The following is a 13,457-nucleotide window of genomic DNA, read 5'->3' as shown; positions in this document are numbered from 1 at the left end:
TACTTCTGACCCTCAATTTTTTACTAATTTTAAACAACTAAAAATTCAAAGAGAAGTTATCTCAAAAGAATGTCCTAGAAACACCATTTATTCTGATTTCAGCTAAAATATAGAATGGATGAGGGAGGTATATTCACTGACTAATGATTGAAAACAAAATTCAAAATCCACTAATCTCAATGACTATATTAATGTTTACTACTTTAATAAATACTTTTAAGTTTTACCAAGGATATTTTGTGTTGTTGAACTGTTTATTTTCCCTTTCTCAAAACCCTGCACCTCTAAGTCATATGTAGATATCCCATCTGTCAATCAAAGACTAACATCTGTTTAATGGATAAGATTGCTTTACCACTCTAGGGGTGGTGGGATCGGGGAGGACAAAGCTGAAAGACGAGATGGACTAAGGTCTTACGCAATAGCCAACTTTATTCATCAGACAATTTCTACTCTGAGAGCTATGAATCATATGAGACAAGTATACAATCACAACAACTAGCATATGGCAAAATGTTTTCCCAGAGGAATATAAACAGATAACAAAAGCCAGTTATAATGAATAAACTGGAGTAAACTCATTACCATTCACTAGACCTGGGAATGACCAAAAAACAAAAACAAAAACAAAAGCAAAACAAACAAACAAAAAAAGCAAGAATTTTGTGGTTTGAAGAAACTAAAGTCACAAAACTCTTGTGTTGTTTTCTTGGCATTTTCTCACAAGTGCTCAAAATTCCCTTCACAGGATCCCATTCTTGGACAGTGTTCTAACACAGGTGAAGGATCAGTAAGTAAGGTCTACTTTTCCACATATAAAAAGTCTGGCAGCTTAAGCAATGGGTTCAATTTAATAAGTCATTAAAATTGAAAAATGGATATCTGAGTTAGTAATAGTTTGCTATAGTCCACTGAAAAGTTCCATCATACCACACACTGAAACTATTTCCAAGATATCAGGAGATTAGACAGACAGATACATAAATATATACACAAAAAAAAATACAACTTATGTTCTCCTTCATAACCAAAGAAACTTAGACTATGATGGGCAAAAAGAACAAAACTTCCAAAAAGGAATAATTTAAGTAACAAGGGAGAACAAAATAGGTGAAACATTTTACTTGTAATTATAATGTAAATTATCACAATTATCCAAAGGTATGATTTTAACAGTCAAGTCAGAAACATACTTTTTATGTAAATTGCATTAAAATTTGATAAACTAGTATTCAAAATATCCAAAGTATTAAATTACTATACTTTCAACAAGACTGAGATTATAAGCTATAAAACGATTTATTGGATATTTTATTTATTTACATTTCAAATGTTATCCCCTTTCCTGGTTTCCCTTCTGGAAACCCCCTATCCCATCCTCCCTCCCCCTGATCCTATGAGGGTGCTCCCCCAACCACCCAACCCGCTCCGGCCTCCCGGCCCTGGCATATCCCTTATCTACACTGGGGCATCAAGCCTTTCCAGGACCAAGGGTCTCTTCTCCCTTTGATGCCCAACAAAGCCATCCTTTGCTACATATGCAGCTAGAGCCATGGGTCCCTCCATGTGTACTCTTTGGTTGGTGGTTTAATCCCTAGGAACTCTGGGGGGATCTGGTTGTTTGATATTGTTGTTCTTCCTATGAGTTGCAAACCCCTTCAGCTCCTTCAGTCCTTTCTTTAACTCCTCCACTGAAGACCCTGTTCTCAGTCAGTGGTTGGCTGTGAGTGTCCACCTCTGTATTTATCAACTCTGGCAGAGCCTCTCAGGAGACAGCTCTATCAGGCTGCTGTCAGCATGCACTTCTTGGCATCTGCAATAGTGTTTAATAGTTTGGTGTCTGTGTGTGGGATGGATTCCCAAGTTGGGTAAAAAGTAAAACATGAGCATATTCTTAATTGTTAATATTATCTTAAGTCTGTTTTTGAGAGATTGTTTCTCAGAATTTTAGAGTTCTTAACAAGTATTTTTAAATGAAATCAACAAAAGCAAACAAAGTTGAAAAGTAAGTTTTCTATATAGTTCTTCTCAGCATGGTTTAAAAGACTATGGATTGAACTTGCTCCCATCTGTTAACCACAGTGAAAGACTAGCTGCTTTCATGTCATGTTTAAACCATAACTGTTAAAATATAAACTCCATAAATGTGATCATTTTATCCACTGTTGTCTCCCAAGCACTTCCAGCAGTATCTGGTACTTAGTAATCATGAATGAAAACCTTTGAACAAATGAATGAAGTGCAGGACCTCACATGATATACAAAGAAACTGAGCATACCAGCTACAACTACATCTGTGTCAAACTTTACACAGCAAATTTGAAAGCAGCGAGCACCATTATAAGCAAAAGGGATCAAATATAAAATCATTTGTAAACTTTAGGATTTACTGTTGTCAATATATTATCTTACAATATGCCAAAATTTTCTCAAAGTGGATTGTTTTCTTTTCATTTATGATCTTACTCCTATTTAGAATTGTATAATACTCTTCTTGCACAAAATGTTAAATAAATCAAAATATGGCAGGTTTCCCTCTGCCAATATATTTGATTAATAATACTGATTTTTAAAGGGATAAAGGTTTGTAAATGATTTATTTCTTCTGATACTTAGAAAATACGTCATTTTTATTTTTATTTCTTGAACAATAATAAGTATCACAAGTAATTTTTTACTAAGTATTTTCCTGAATCTGGGAACTAGAGTGTAATAGCAATAAGATCAAGAGTTTAAGCAGAACTGTTACAAGGCCTAAATGAGGTTAATCATATGTAAAACATTATTTGTACTACTCAGCAAATCAGAGGTACTCAATAACCATAAAAGTAGTAACTACTTTTAACTCAATGATGACAAGGATTAAGAAGTGTGACCTTAAAGGAGATGTCATAACAGTCACTCCTGGCTCCCATGCCCCTCCTTCCCTCCCTCCCTCCCTCCTTCCCTCCCTCCCTCCCTCCTTCCCTCCCTCCCTCCACCTCTCTACTTGCTGCTTACAGATCAGATATAAATTCTCAGCTACTGCTCCAGCGTCTTACATGCCAATCTGCTGCCATGCTTCCCATAACGATGGCTACTGACTCACCCTCTGAAGCAGTGACCCCTGATATATATGATAAACTCTTCTATAACTGGCCTTGGCCATTGCGTGTCTTCAAAGTAACTAAGACAAGCCCTATAATAAAGGAGCAAAACCTTGACAAGCCTAAGTGGCAGTAAACTAATGCATTTGGTTTTTAATGTGCAAAGGAAAGAGAATACTAACTAGAGTTTATAAAATGCTTTACAGTGTTTGAAAACTTTTATGGATATTATCACATAATGTTCACAATTACTTGAGTCTACAGAATATCATTCCAATTTTATAGTTGGGTAAGCTGTCCCTATGTTTTATAACCCATGACAGATTTGAGAAATTTGCTCTTTATACATTTATGTTACCAATTTAATATGTATGAACCAAGTGCATATGTACACATAAAACTCAATCAGAAAAATTGTGAATGTAAACATTTCACTTTAGTTTATTAATAGTACCACTTTACATGTGTTGTGTGATCAGGAGGTCAATAACTGATAATGTGTGTCCTCCTCAGTAACTTTCCACCTTATTTTGTGTGTGTGGATTTGTGGTGGATGTGTGTCGTGTGTGTGTGTGTGTGTGTGTGTGTGTGTGTGTGTGTGTGTGTGTATGCGTGTGTGTGATCATGTGTGTATATGTACATGTACATGTATATATTTCCTTATGCAGGCATGTGTAGAGCTCAGAGGCTGACCAGGATGTCTTCCTCAGTGTCTATCAATTCTCTGCCTTAATTTTTGAGACAAGATATCTAATCTAACCTTGAATTTGTCTAGACTGGCTATGGGAGAGCCCCTGGAATCTGCCATTCTCTACACTCCAGTGCTGTGGTTATAGCCACCCAAAGATGCACCTTGGATTTTAAACGGATACTAACGATTTGAACTCAGGTCCTAATGCTGACACAGCAAGAGCCTAACTCATTAAGCCATCTCTTCAACCATAAGAGTATCACTTTAAATTGTTTTAATTCATTTGGGGCCAAAGGTATAGATGACCAGTTCAGACTTATTTGAATATTATAAGTTAACTGCATCAGTAAACACAACATGTTACATTATTGCATATAACAATTCAAGTAAAATACTCCTGATAGAAATCTCACTGCTGTAATTATGAGTTTGTACTTCATAACTAGGCCAAATAATTTCTAAGATATTAACAAGTTTTGATTAATTAAGAGAATATTCTGTACTCATGTATTAAGAAAAACTAGTAATTAAAATTCAGACATATGTGCTGTTACCCTACCAAGAAGAAATGTGAAAATGTGATGACTTTGTAAGCAGTAATGAGACCTGAACTTCATATGCATCTTCCCTTTCTTCTGATGCCCTTCATGGCCACCCCTTCTCACAATTCTTCCCCCATCTCCCCTCCTCTTCTTTTCCTCTGACCTCTACCCTCTTTATTTTTTCCATACCTCCTTCCTTCCATATTTTAATTCAGTTGGTTTCACCATGATATAGAAAAGCAACAGTGGGTTTCAGCTGAATTAAAGAATTATTTTAATTCATGATACTACTTTTGTTTGCTTGCTCCACCTTGACATATATATTCCCACTTAGTGATGCCAAGCAAAAAGAATGTAAATTCTGTAGCACTGTTTAACTTAAAAGAGTTGAAGTCAATAGAGAATGTGCTTAAATATACAGATCTAAGGATATATTAATCTAACATTGAGTTGGCTTAATTTGTATATGGCTTTTTAAATAACAGTACTTTATAACTCATGATCAGCTTTTCTTTAAATGGTTTATTTATAGTTTCCATTTTCAAACAGAAGCATTTATGCTTCCTAGTGTTTCTTAACTAAGAAAGCATACCATTAAAATATAACAGTCAAACTGATCCTTTCTATGTTAACCTTGGAAACTTAACTTTCATTAAACTAAGATTTTTTCCATTTAAAATTTCCTTTTTTAAATTTTATCTTTTTTTTACATCCCAGATTTTATCCCCTCCCAGGCCACCCTCTGACTGTTCCATGTACCGTACCACCTATTCCATCCTCATCTCCATGACCCTCCCCACCCCACCAGACTTCCCCACTCCTGGGGCCTCCAGTCTCCTGAGGGTCAGGTGCATCTTCTCTGACAGAACCCAGACCCGGGAGTCCTCCGCTGTGTATGTGCTGGAGGCCTCATCTCAGCTGCTGTGTGCTGCCTGGCTGGTGGTTCAGTGTCTGAGAGATCTCAGGGGTCCAGGTTAATTGACACTGCTGGTCCTCCTACAGGGTTGCCCTCCTCGTCAGCTTCCTCCAGCGTTTCCCTAATTCAACCACAGGGCTCACCAGCTTCTGTCCACTGGTTGGGTGTAATTATCTGAACCTGACTCTTTCAGCTACTTGTTGGGTCTTTCGGAGGGTAGTCATGATACCCTTTCTGTGAGCACACCAGAGTCTCAGTAATAGTGTCAGGCCTTGGAGCCTCCCCTTGAACTGGATCCCACTTTAGGTCTGTTGCTGGACCTCCTTTTCCTCAGGCTCTTCTCCATTTTTGTCCCTGCAGTTCAACCCCACCCCTCACTTGATGCCCTGTCTTTCTACTGGAGGTCAACTGGGCTCAACAAGTTCTCTCTCCCCATTGTAGGGCATTTCATCTAAAGTCCCTTCCTTTGAGTCCTGATGCCAACATGTGGATGTGGAAAAAGAGAAACACTACTCCATTGCTGGTGAGATTGCAAACTAGTACAACTACTCTAGTAATTAATCTGGAGATTTCTCAGAAAATTGAAAATAGATCTACCTGAAGATTCAACTATACCACTCTTGAGCATATACCCAAAAGATGCCCCACCATGCCACAGGGGCAGGTGTTCCACTGTGTTCATTGTGACCTTGTTTGTGATAGTCAGAAGCTGGATACAACCCAGATGTCCCATGACAAAAGAATGGATACAGAAAATGTGGTTCATTTACACAATGGAATACCACTCAGCTATTAAGAACAAGGACATCCTGAGTTTTGCAGGCAAATGGATGGAACTAGAAAATATCCTGAGTGAGGTAACTCAGATCCCAAAGGACATACATGATATGTACTCACTAATAAATAGATATTAACCAAAGGAAAAAAATACAGAATACCCAGATACAGTCCACAGAACTCAAAAAGATCAACAAGCTGAAGGGCCCAAGTAAGGATGCCTCAGTCCCACGTTGGAGGGAGAAGGAAGCAAGGGAGAGAGAGGGAGAAACCAGGGTGGGAAAGGGGACAGGGAGAGGAAGGGGGGAAAGTGATCAGGTGTTGGGTGGGGGGAAAAGGACTGAAGCCCTGAGGGCCAGCAGAAAGAATGGAAATAGACGACCATTTGAAATGTTCAATCCAGTCACATGGAATTAACTGAAGAAGCATTCTAGTTTGTTTTAATTCAAAGAACTATAGGATATGAATGTTTGCAATGGGTCCGTTTGTTCTGAAAAAAGGTTAAGGTAATAGCAAAGTTGGGTGGCTGTTATTTGCTATTGAAAGCACTAGTTATTTGAGTTGACTCCATTGTATCTGAACTGTGTAAAAAAATAATTTTTCACTAGTGATTAAATTTAAATTAATTGCAGAATAAATTATTTTCATCAAAAGAATTATAGGCATGGCACATGCTTGCCATTCCAACACTGGGAGGCTGGAAGAGGAGGTCACAACTGCAGGCCACCCTATGTTACATGGACAGAGCTGTCTTACTGGACACATGTGCCACCAGAAGGTCTAGAGCTAAAAGTCATGCTCAACCACACGGTGAATATGATGCCAGCCTGTGATACAAGACTGTATCAAAACAAATAAACCAACTCAGTGGGAAGAAGAATGGAGATGGAGAGGGAAAGAAGAGGGAAGGAGGAAACTAAGAAAATACAGTAGGAAACATCTGTCCTTTAAACACAAAATGCAATTGAGAAACAACAAAAAACTAATTTTGCTGGTAAATGCGATAATAGAATCTAATTCTCTATAAGTTAATAAAAATGTGATAAAATCACATAATTTATGCATTTAATAAATTTGTCAATTTTCATTAATGCTATTTTCAATTATTAACAAAATTCAATTAACGAAGTGGAAGGGGGTAATTTATACTTTCTCTTAAATTGTTTTCAACTTTTTAAGTATAATTTACTGCTATAAAAGGTCCTTATAAAGTACACAGGTAAATAGTTTTTTTCCTAATCTGTATCTTTCTATAACTATTATTTTCTGTCAATTTTCTCTGTCACTGACAAACACAATTTGATTTACTGAGACTCATACACACACCTTGCTAGGACACTGCTGCTCGGCTTAACCCAAATACATTCCCTTCTGCCTAACTTAGTGATACACTCTTAATTATTTCACCCCAATTTAAGTTGCCACTGCTTTATGACTAGTTGAAGGGATGACGAAATAGTAATAATAAATGTATTCCACTTCACGGCATCTCAAGAGCCAGAATAAAAAAAGCCATGCAGCACTACCATAATTGTGTCCATTCTTATTGGTCAGATGTTTAGAACTACTTCAAATACACTCTTAAATTAATTGGTTTTGATAAAAGAATTTCAGCAATTTACATAAGTAAAAAGTCCCATATTACAGTTTTGTTATATTAAATTCAAGAAGGGAAAAAGAGAGAAGGGGAAGGAAGGATCTAACCCAATTCACAGGCAGTGCTCCTCAGTGAAGCAGAGCCATGTTTCTAAACGAGACCAGCCACTGTAAATCACCTACTGAATCAGATGACTGATAATTACTATTAGGTCAAAAGCGGCTGAAACAATCTTTACAGCTACATGTAGAAAACAGTAGAAATATTACTAAAATAAATTTAATTTAGGGAGCATTTTAAAATTGATTTTTTTTCATGTGGCATTTGTACTCAATTCACAATAGGTCAGATCTCTCATTTGCTAAGAACATCATTCTCCCATTTAACAAAACTTTTGGAGACCTTTACTTCTTACCCATAAGGAAATAAGAATGGCCAAGAATTACTTCCCAGACAGGGATAGTGGCATATGCCTTTAATTCCACCACTCAGGAAGCAGAAGTTGGTGGATTTCTGTGAGTTTGAGACTAGCCTTGTCCACCCAGTAAATTCCAGGCCAGCCAGGACTACACAGTAGACTATACCTCAGAAGAGACAAACAAACAAAAAAGAATACTTTCCAGATGTAAACACTTCTGCGTCTGCCATTAAACAGACAACTGAAAAGTGATCTCTAAAAGAAGGAAGACAAAGAGGGTGAGCTCCAAAATAGCCTGGGGCTGCTTCATTGTCCAGCACTGAAATAGGTAGAGGGGAAACCCGAGAAGCCAATAGTGCTACTGAGTTACAAGGACAGATCAGAATTCATGAAAAACACCCAACAAGAAATGATGGAAAAGTCCCACTTTAGAATGAAAGGGACATGAAGATCTGTGTTTTAAAGAAGCACTTTAAATTACCTGAAATCAAGTCCACATGTGCAAAACCCTAAAGACCCTTAAAATAATACCTAGAAGAATAATGTAAAGGAGAAAAGTAATCTAGTATAATAGTTAAAAATTCTTGGGTTCACAAAGGACCAGGAATCATTTAAGTTCTCAAAAGAAAGAGTCTCTCGTCCACGGATACTTTAAAACAAGCAGCAGAGATGCATCTCTGCAATGAGACCAGTAACAGACAAGAGTAGAGTTCCTCTAGAAATCTTGAAAGCATTACAACATACACAAAAAGGAGGAATGGTGGAGAGGAGACACACTGTCACTGTGCGTGACTCTAATGATCTCAGTTGTGAAACTCCCCATGTGGTCAATCAGTGCTCATAAGGCCTGACTCACACAGCTCAGAGTAACACCCTTTGAAGATGGCGGTACCCAGGAGAACGATGTACTGCAGGGCTGCCATCACTACCATCCCTAAGAATAAAGGCTGAAGAGTTGTTGTTGGTATAATGCTAATAATAAGAACACGCATGAATGAACCAGTGGGGGGGTGAGAACATGAATAAGAATGGGGTGAACAAGACAATGACAGGCCTGACACAGCGGTGCAGGCACATCTACAATCTCCAGCACCTAAGAGCTGAGGCAGAAGAAAGTTCAAGGCCAGCTGGAATATAAAGTGAGGAGGCCTGGTTTTATTCCAGAATGAAATTTGCACTCCATGCAAGACTTGTTGACTTATCTGAAATAAACTTTAATATTTTCTTACTATAAAATGTTTTGAACACAAAGAATTTTAAAACAACGGTAGTTTATGACAACTCAGAAGAAAATCAACATCTAACAAAATTATTTTCTATTATATAAATTGATGACAACATGAAGTATTACATCACCCAGGTCTAAAATGACCATATTTATTCAGTGATACAGACACCCACACGGTGATGGTGGGGATAGTGACCACTGCGGCGGCAGCAGCAGCGACAGTGACAGTGAGGGTGAAGATGATGATATAAAAATAGATATAGAGCCACCGTCTAATATTTGTAGACTGTTGTCCTGGATTGTTAATATGCTCACATCTGAGATCTTATGAAATTAAGGCACTTATCACTGAATAGCTAGATTTTTTAAAAAAAATAATGGGGAAGAAGAGGAGGATCTCATAATTTGTGTATCAGAATTCAAACAGCTATATGGTCTAAAAAAAAACTTATATTTTGGGGTAAAGTAAAACTTTTTATTTAAATAATATTCAGCACTTTAAAATAATATTTTAAGTACTAAACAGTTTGAGGGAGTTTAGAGAAGAAACAAAAAAGCAAAAGCAGAGACAAGAGAGTGGAAGGCTGATAACGGTTGTACAGGTCAAAAGAGAAAACATGGAAGAATTGCAGCAAGCTCCAGCCTTCAGGAACAGGTGGCTCAGACTCCAGGCTGAGGGCTACAAAACTGGCCTCTGCCAAGGCACAAAGGTCCCAATACCAGGTTGGCAAAGGGACTGAGGGCTAAGTAAGGCTAACAGTCCTAATAAGCCAGTAACACAACACTAGAGAGACCCACTTGTTGCTGCTTCTTCCTGTCTACTGCCATGGCCCTCTGCTGTCAAACACTGACAGGATCGAGATCTGCTGCCACTACTGCTAGAGAGCAGCCTTCCAACAGTCTCTTCCGCTGCCCTCAACTCCTGCTCAGGTGAAGCAAAGAAAGCCGTGCCCAGCTGAGTGGTGGTATAGCCACAGGGCCAGATGACCTTGTACTCTCCATGCTCTAGCCCCGGCCTCTCACCAGCTAGGATTACAGAATGTACACACACTCAGCTCCTTACAGGTTTTTAATCTCTAGCATTTCTCTCTAGTTCCTTTTAGGACTGTCTATCCATCTCTCTCCTAAGCATGATCCACTATTCGTATATGTTTACCATTGCAGCCCTTGACAATCATACTTGTTTTAAATTCAGTGGTCCTGACATCACTGCTGAGAGTGGTTCTGACATTTGTTCTTTCTTTATTAAACTGTGGGTTGATGACAGTAACATACATTTTAGCATCGTGCATTCTGAGCCAAAGTACTCTGGGATGTACTGCATAAAAAAAAACTTTTAACAAAGAGGCCTTTAGCTCCTTGTCAAAGTGTGGAAGGAGAGACCAGATTCTATGATCAGGCTTCAGTCTCCTACTGCACCTGTGCCCAACAGTGAACTCCACTGGTGCTTCTCCACTTCCCTCCGTCTCCTCAGAAAAACAGTGGCTTCCCTTCTCCAAGGTCAATGAGGTTATGATAAAAAGGAAGGAAAGAAGGAAGGAAGGAAGGGAGGGAGGGAGGGAGGGAGGGAGGGAGGGAGGGAGGGAGGGAGGGAAGGAGGAAGGAAGGAAGGAAGTAAATACATGAGTACACTGTCACTGTTTTCAGACACACCCTTCTGAAGAGGCATCAGATCCCATTACTGATGACTGTGAGCCACCATGTGTTTGCTGGGAATTGAACTCAGGACCTCTGCAAGAGCAATCAGTGCTCTTAACTAAGTCACCATTTTTTCCCCTTGAACAAAGACATTGTTAAGAACAGAATTCTCTGGGATATTCTAAAAATGATTAATTTTCTCCTCTTCAGTTATAAGAATCTGGATTTTCTCCCCTGCTGATATTCACTAAAAGGAACTGGTTGAACCCCTGGAGGAAAAGGACCAGAAGTATAGGGGTCTTTTTTTTTCCTCTCCAACTTGTCTATGCCAGCCTTCCAGTAATTCTTATAATTTAGTTTTGTTGCCTTGTTTCTTAAGCCAAAAATAAGGATTATGGTTCCTGAGAAGATTTTTACCCTCAGTTTCTACAACCGAGTTACAGTTCTCTGTATTTGTCTGTTTCCAATTTTGGAGGCAACAGTTTGCCTCTGACCTCCTTTCTCTAACTTAAAAAAACCTATTTCTTTCTAAATGTGTGAGGTTTTTGTCATGGTAGTAGTGGTGTGTGTTTGTTGTGGTGGTGGTGATGGTTGTTGACAGAACAAATTGGTGAGTTCTAAGCTATCGTCACAGAATTAAGTCTACGAAAATTAATTTACCCAAGAAACCCTAACTCTTTTGCTCTTATTAGTAGAAAATATAGATCAAAATTTTTGCTAAATGGTTTGTTATTTTATAATGCTTTCTTAAATTTTATTTGAGTTTTAATCTACATAACAAAACAGCATATTGGTTCACTTCACATGACAATAGCTCCTCATTCAGAACCTGAAGAAGTGCTATAAAATAAGCGTCCAGACGGAGCAAGAATGTCAGAGAGCCTAGACCCCAGTGCAACTGTCAACAGTTACCTCATTTTAGGTGTACACCATGTCATGCTATTTCTACATCCACAATGCACTATGTGTAACAAATATCTCTGAACTCATCAGACAGTAGCAGATAATAAAACATTTTAAAGTTGAAAATTATGTTACCAACTAAACAATCATTGATTCCTTAAATCCAGCCAGCAGACACAGTCAGACATATGTTTCCCTAACAAGACAATGAAAATGTGAATCAGCTGGGTAAGAAAATATTTGGGGATGTCATAAAAAGGATGGGTAACAGCAGTGATGGTGCCTGAGCAACGATGGCACCTGTCACCAGATAATGCTGTTTCCAGGTGAGCAGTCCTGCTTCAGACTGAAAAAAAAAAAAGTTATAAAGCTACCTCGGTATAAACTGAAAAATTACGCTTACCTTCCTTCCCATAGACTCAGGATGCTGAGGAAAGCCACATGGTACTGCAGAGAAGTGTATTATTGCTTGGATCTGGGTCTTGAAGATTATTAGCTGTTCAAATGAGAGAAAAACATAAATACTAATCATCTAGAAACCCGCTTTGCTGTTGATATGAAGATGTCTCTGTAAAGTAGTCTACTCAGGGACATCTTCAAAAGCAAAGACTACAGACACAGTTAAAAACATACCATTCCTAATCACTAAATGTTACTAGATTTAGGGGGAAAAATCAAATCTTTATAGGATTTTTTTTTCATTTTTTCCCCTAAAAGGAGTATAAAGGTTTGTCAAAAAGGCCCCACAATTTAGAGGTGGAGGAAGGCATGCAGTTTCAAGGACAAAGCACATCACTGAACTCGGAATGTAGAGTTCTTCATCTGGGATTCAACTAATGTCAAACTGCAGCAATCAGCCACGCTCTAGGCAAACTAAGAGAACAGTAACTTTGACATATTGTCTTCTATAAATGTTTAAATATGGATATTCCTGTGAACATGAGGCTTTCCACATGCCAAACAAAATGTTTTGTTTATGACTCTAAAATTGAACTCACTTTTCTACCCCCAAGAAGGTAGGATTCCCCTTGACTCTTCAACTCCCTATGTTAATTCTCCCTCCATTAAATAAATTATCACGCCATAGCCCAAATTAAAATTTTTGAGAAAATACTCACAAATACATATCAACAGCCAAAAGGAAAATACCCAGCACCTTTGAAAGTCTAGGTTTGTAAAACCACAAGGAAAGCCATAGGCAAGGCAGAAGAGTCGTGAGGGTCAGCAAAGAAATGAGCAGAACGGTTCATTCAGAGAATTAGTTTGGTGTGCTTTGGTAACGAGTTGTTAACAAAAAAAAATCTAATAAATAATCAAGAATGTCATAAATGTGTATTTTACTCAATTTTCTTAATTTTCTTCTTGTTTATTTGTGTACACATGTGTATACATATATGTGTATGTGCATATGCTTATAGGTGCACTAATGACAGATCAGGGGGTAGAATGACGTGTCTCCTCAGTTACTGTCTACCCCATTTTCTAAAATGTAGTCTCTAACTGAACCTAGAACTCACCAACTCTGCTAAGCAAACAATTTATCAACTGAACCGTCTCCCCAGTTCTCTAAAGTTATTTTTTTAATGCATTTATTTATGTTAAGACTTTATGCTCAGAGAGACCTCACCACCTGATCAGGTGGGCACTCCTGAGGCTGCAGA

At 38.2% G+C, this 13,457-nt stretch overlaps 1 protein-coding gene across 4 annotated transcripts in view; it reads right to left on the bottom strand.

Annotated features, from left to right (window-relative positions):
• The window catches only part of Fut8 (fucosyltransferase 8), a 227,431-nt gene that overhangs the window by 140,161 nt on the left and 73,813 nt on the right, over positions 1-13,457 (bottom strand). For all 4 annotated transcript variants that reach the window (NM_001002289.2, NM_001412189.1, XM_039112660.2 and 1 more), the window contains exon 3: positions 12,200-12,292. The gene's annotated coding sequence lies outside the window, so the exon portion shown is untranslated. The remainder of the gene's footprint in view (positions 1-12,199; positions 12,293-13,457) is intronic.

Source organism: Rattus norvegicus, chromosome 6 (genome assembly GCF_036323735.1).
Source record: "Rattus norvegicus strain BN/NHsdMcwi chromosome 6, GRCr8, whole genome shotgun sequence".
Taxonomy (NCBI): Eukaryota; Metazoa; Chordata; class Mammalia; order Rodentia; family Muridae; genus Rattus; species Rattus norvegicus.
Note: the sequence above shows the minus strand (reverse complement) of the source record. Positions and strands in the feature narration are given on the sequence as shown.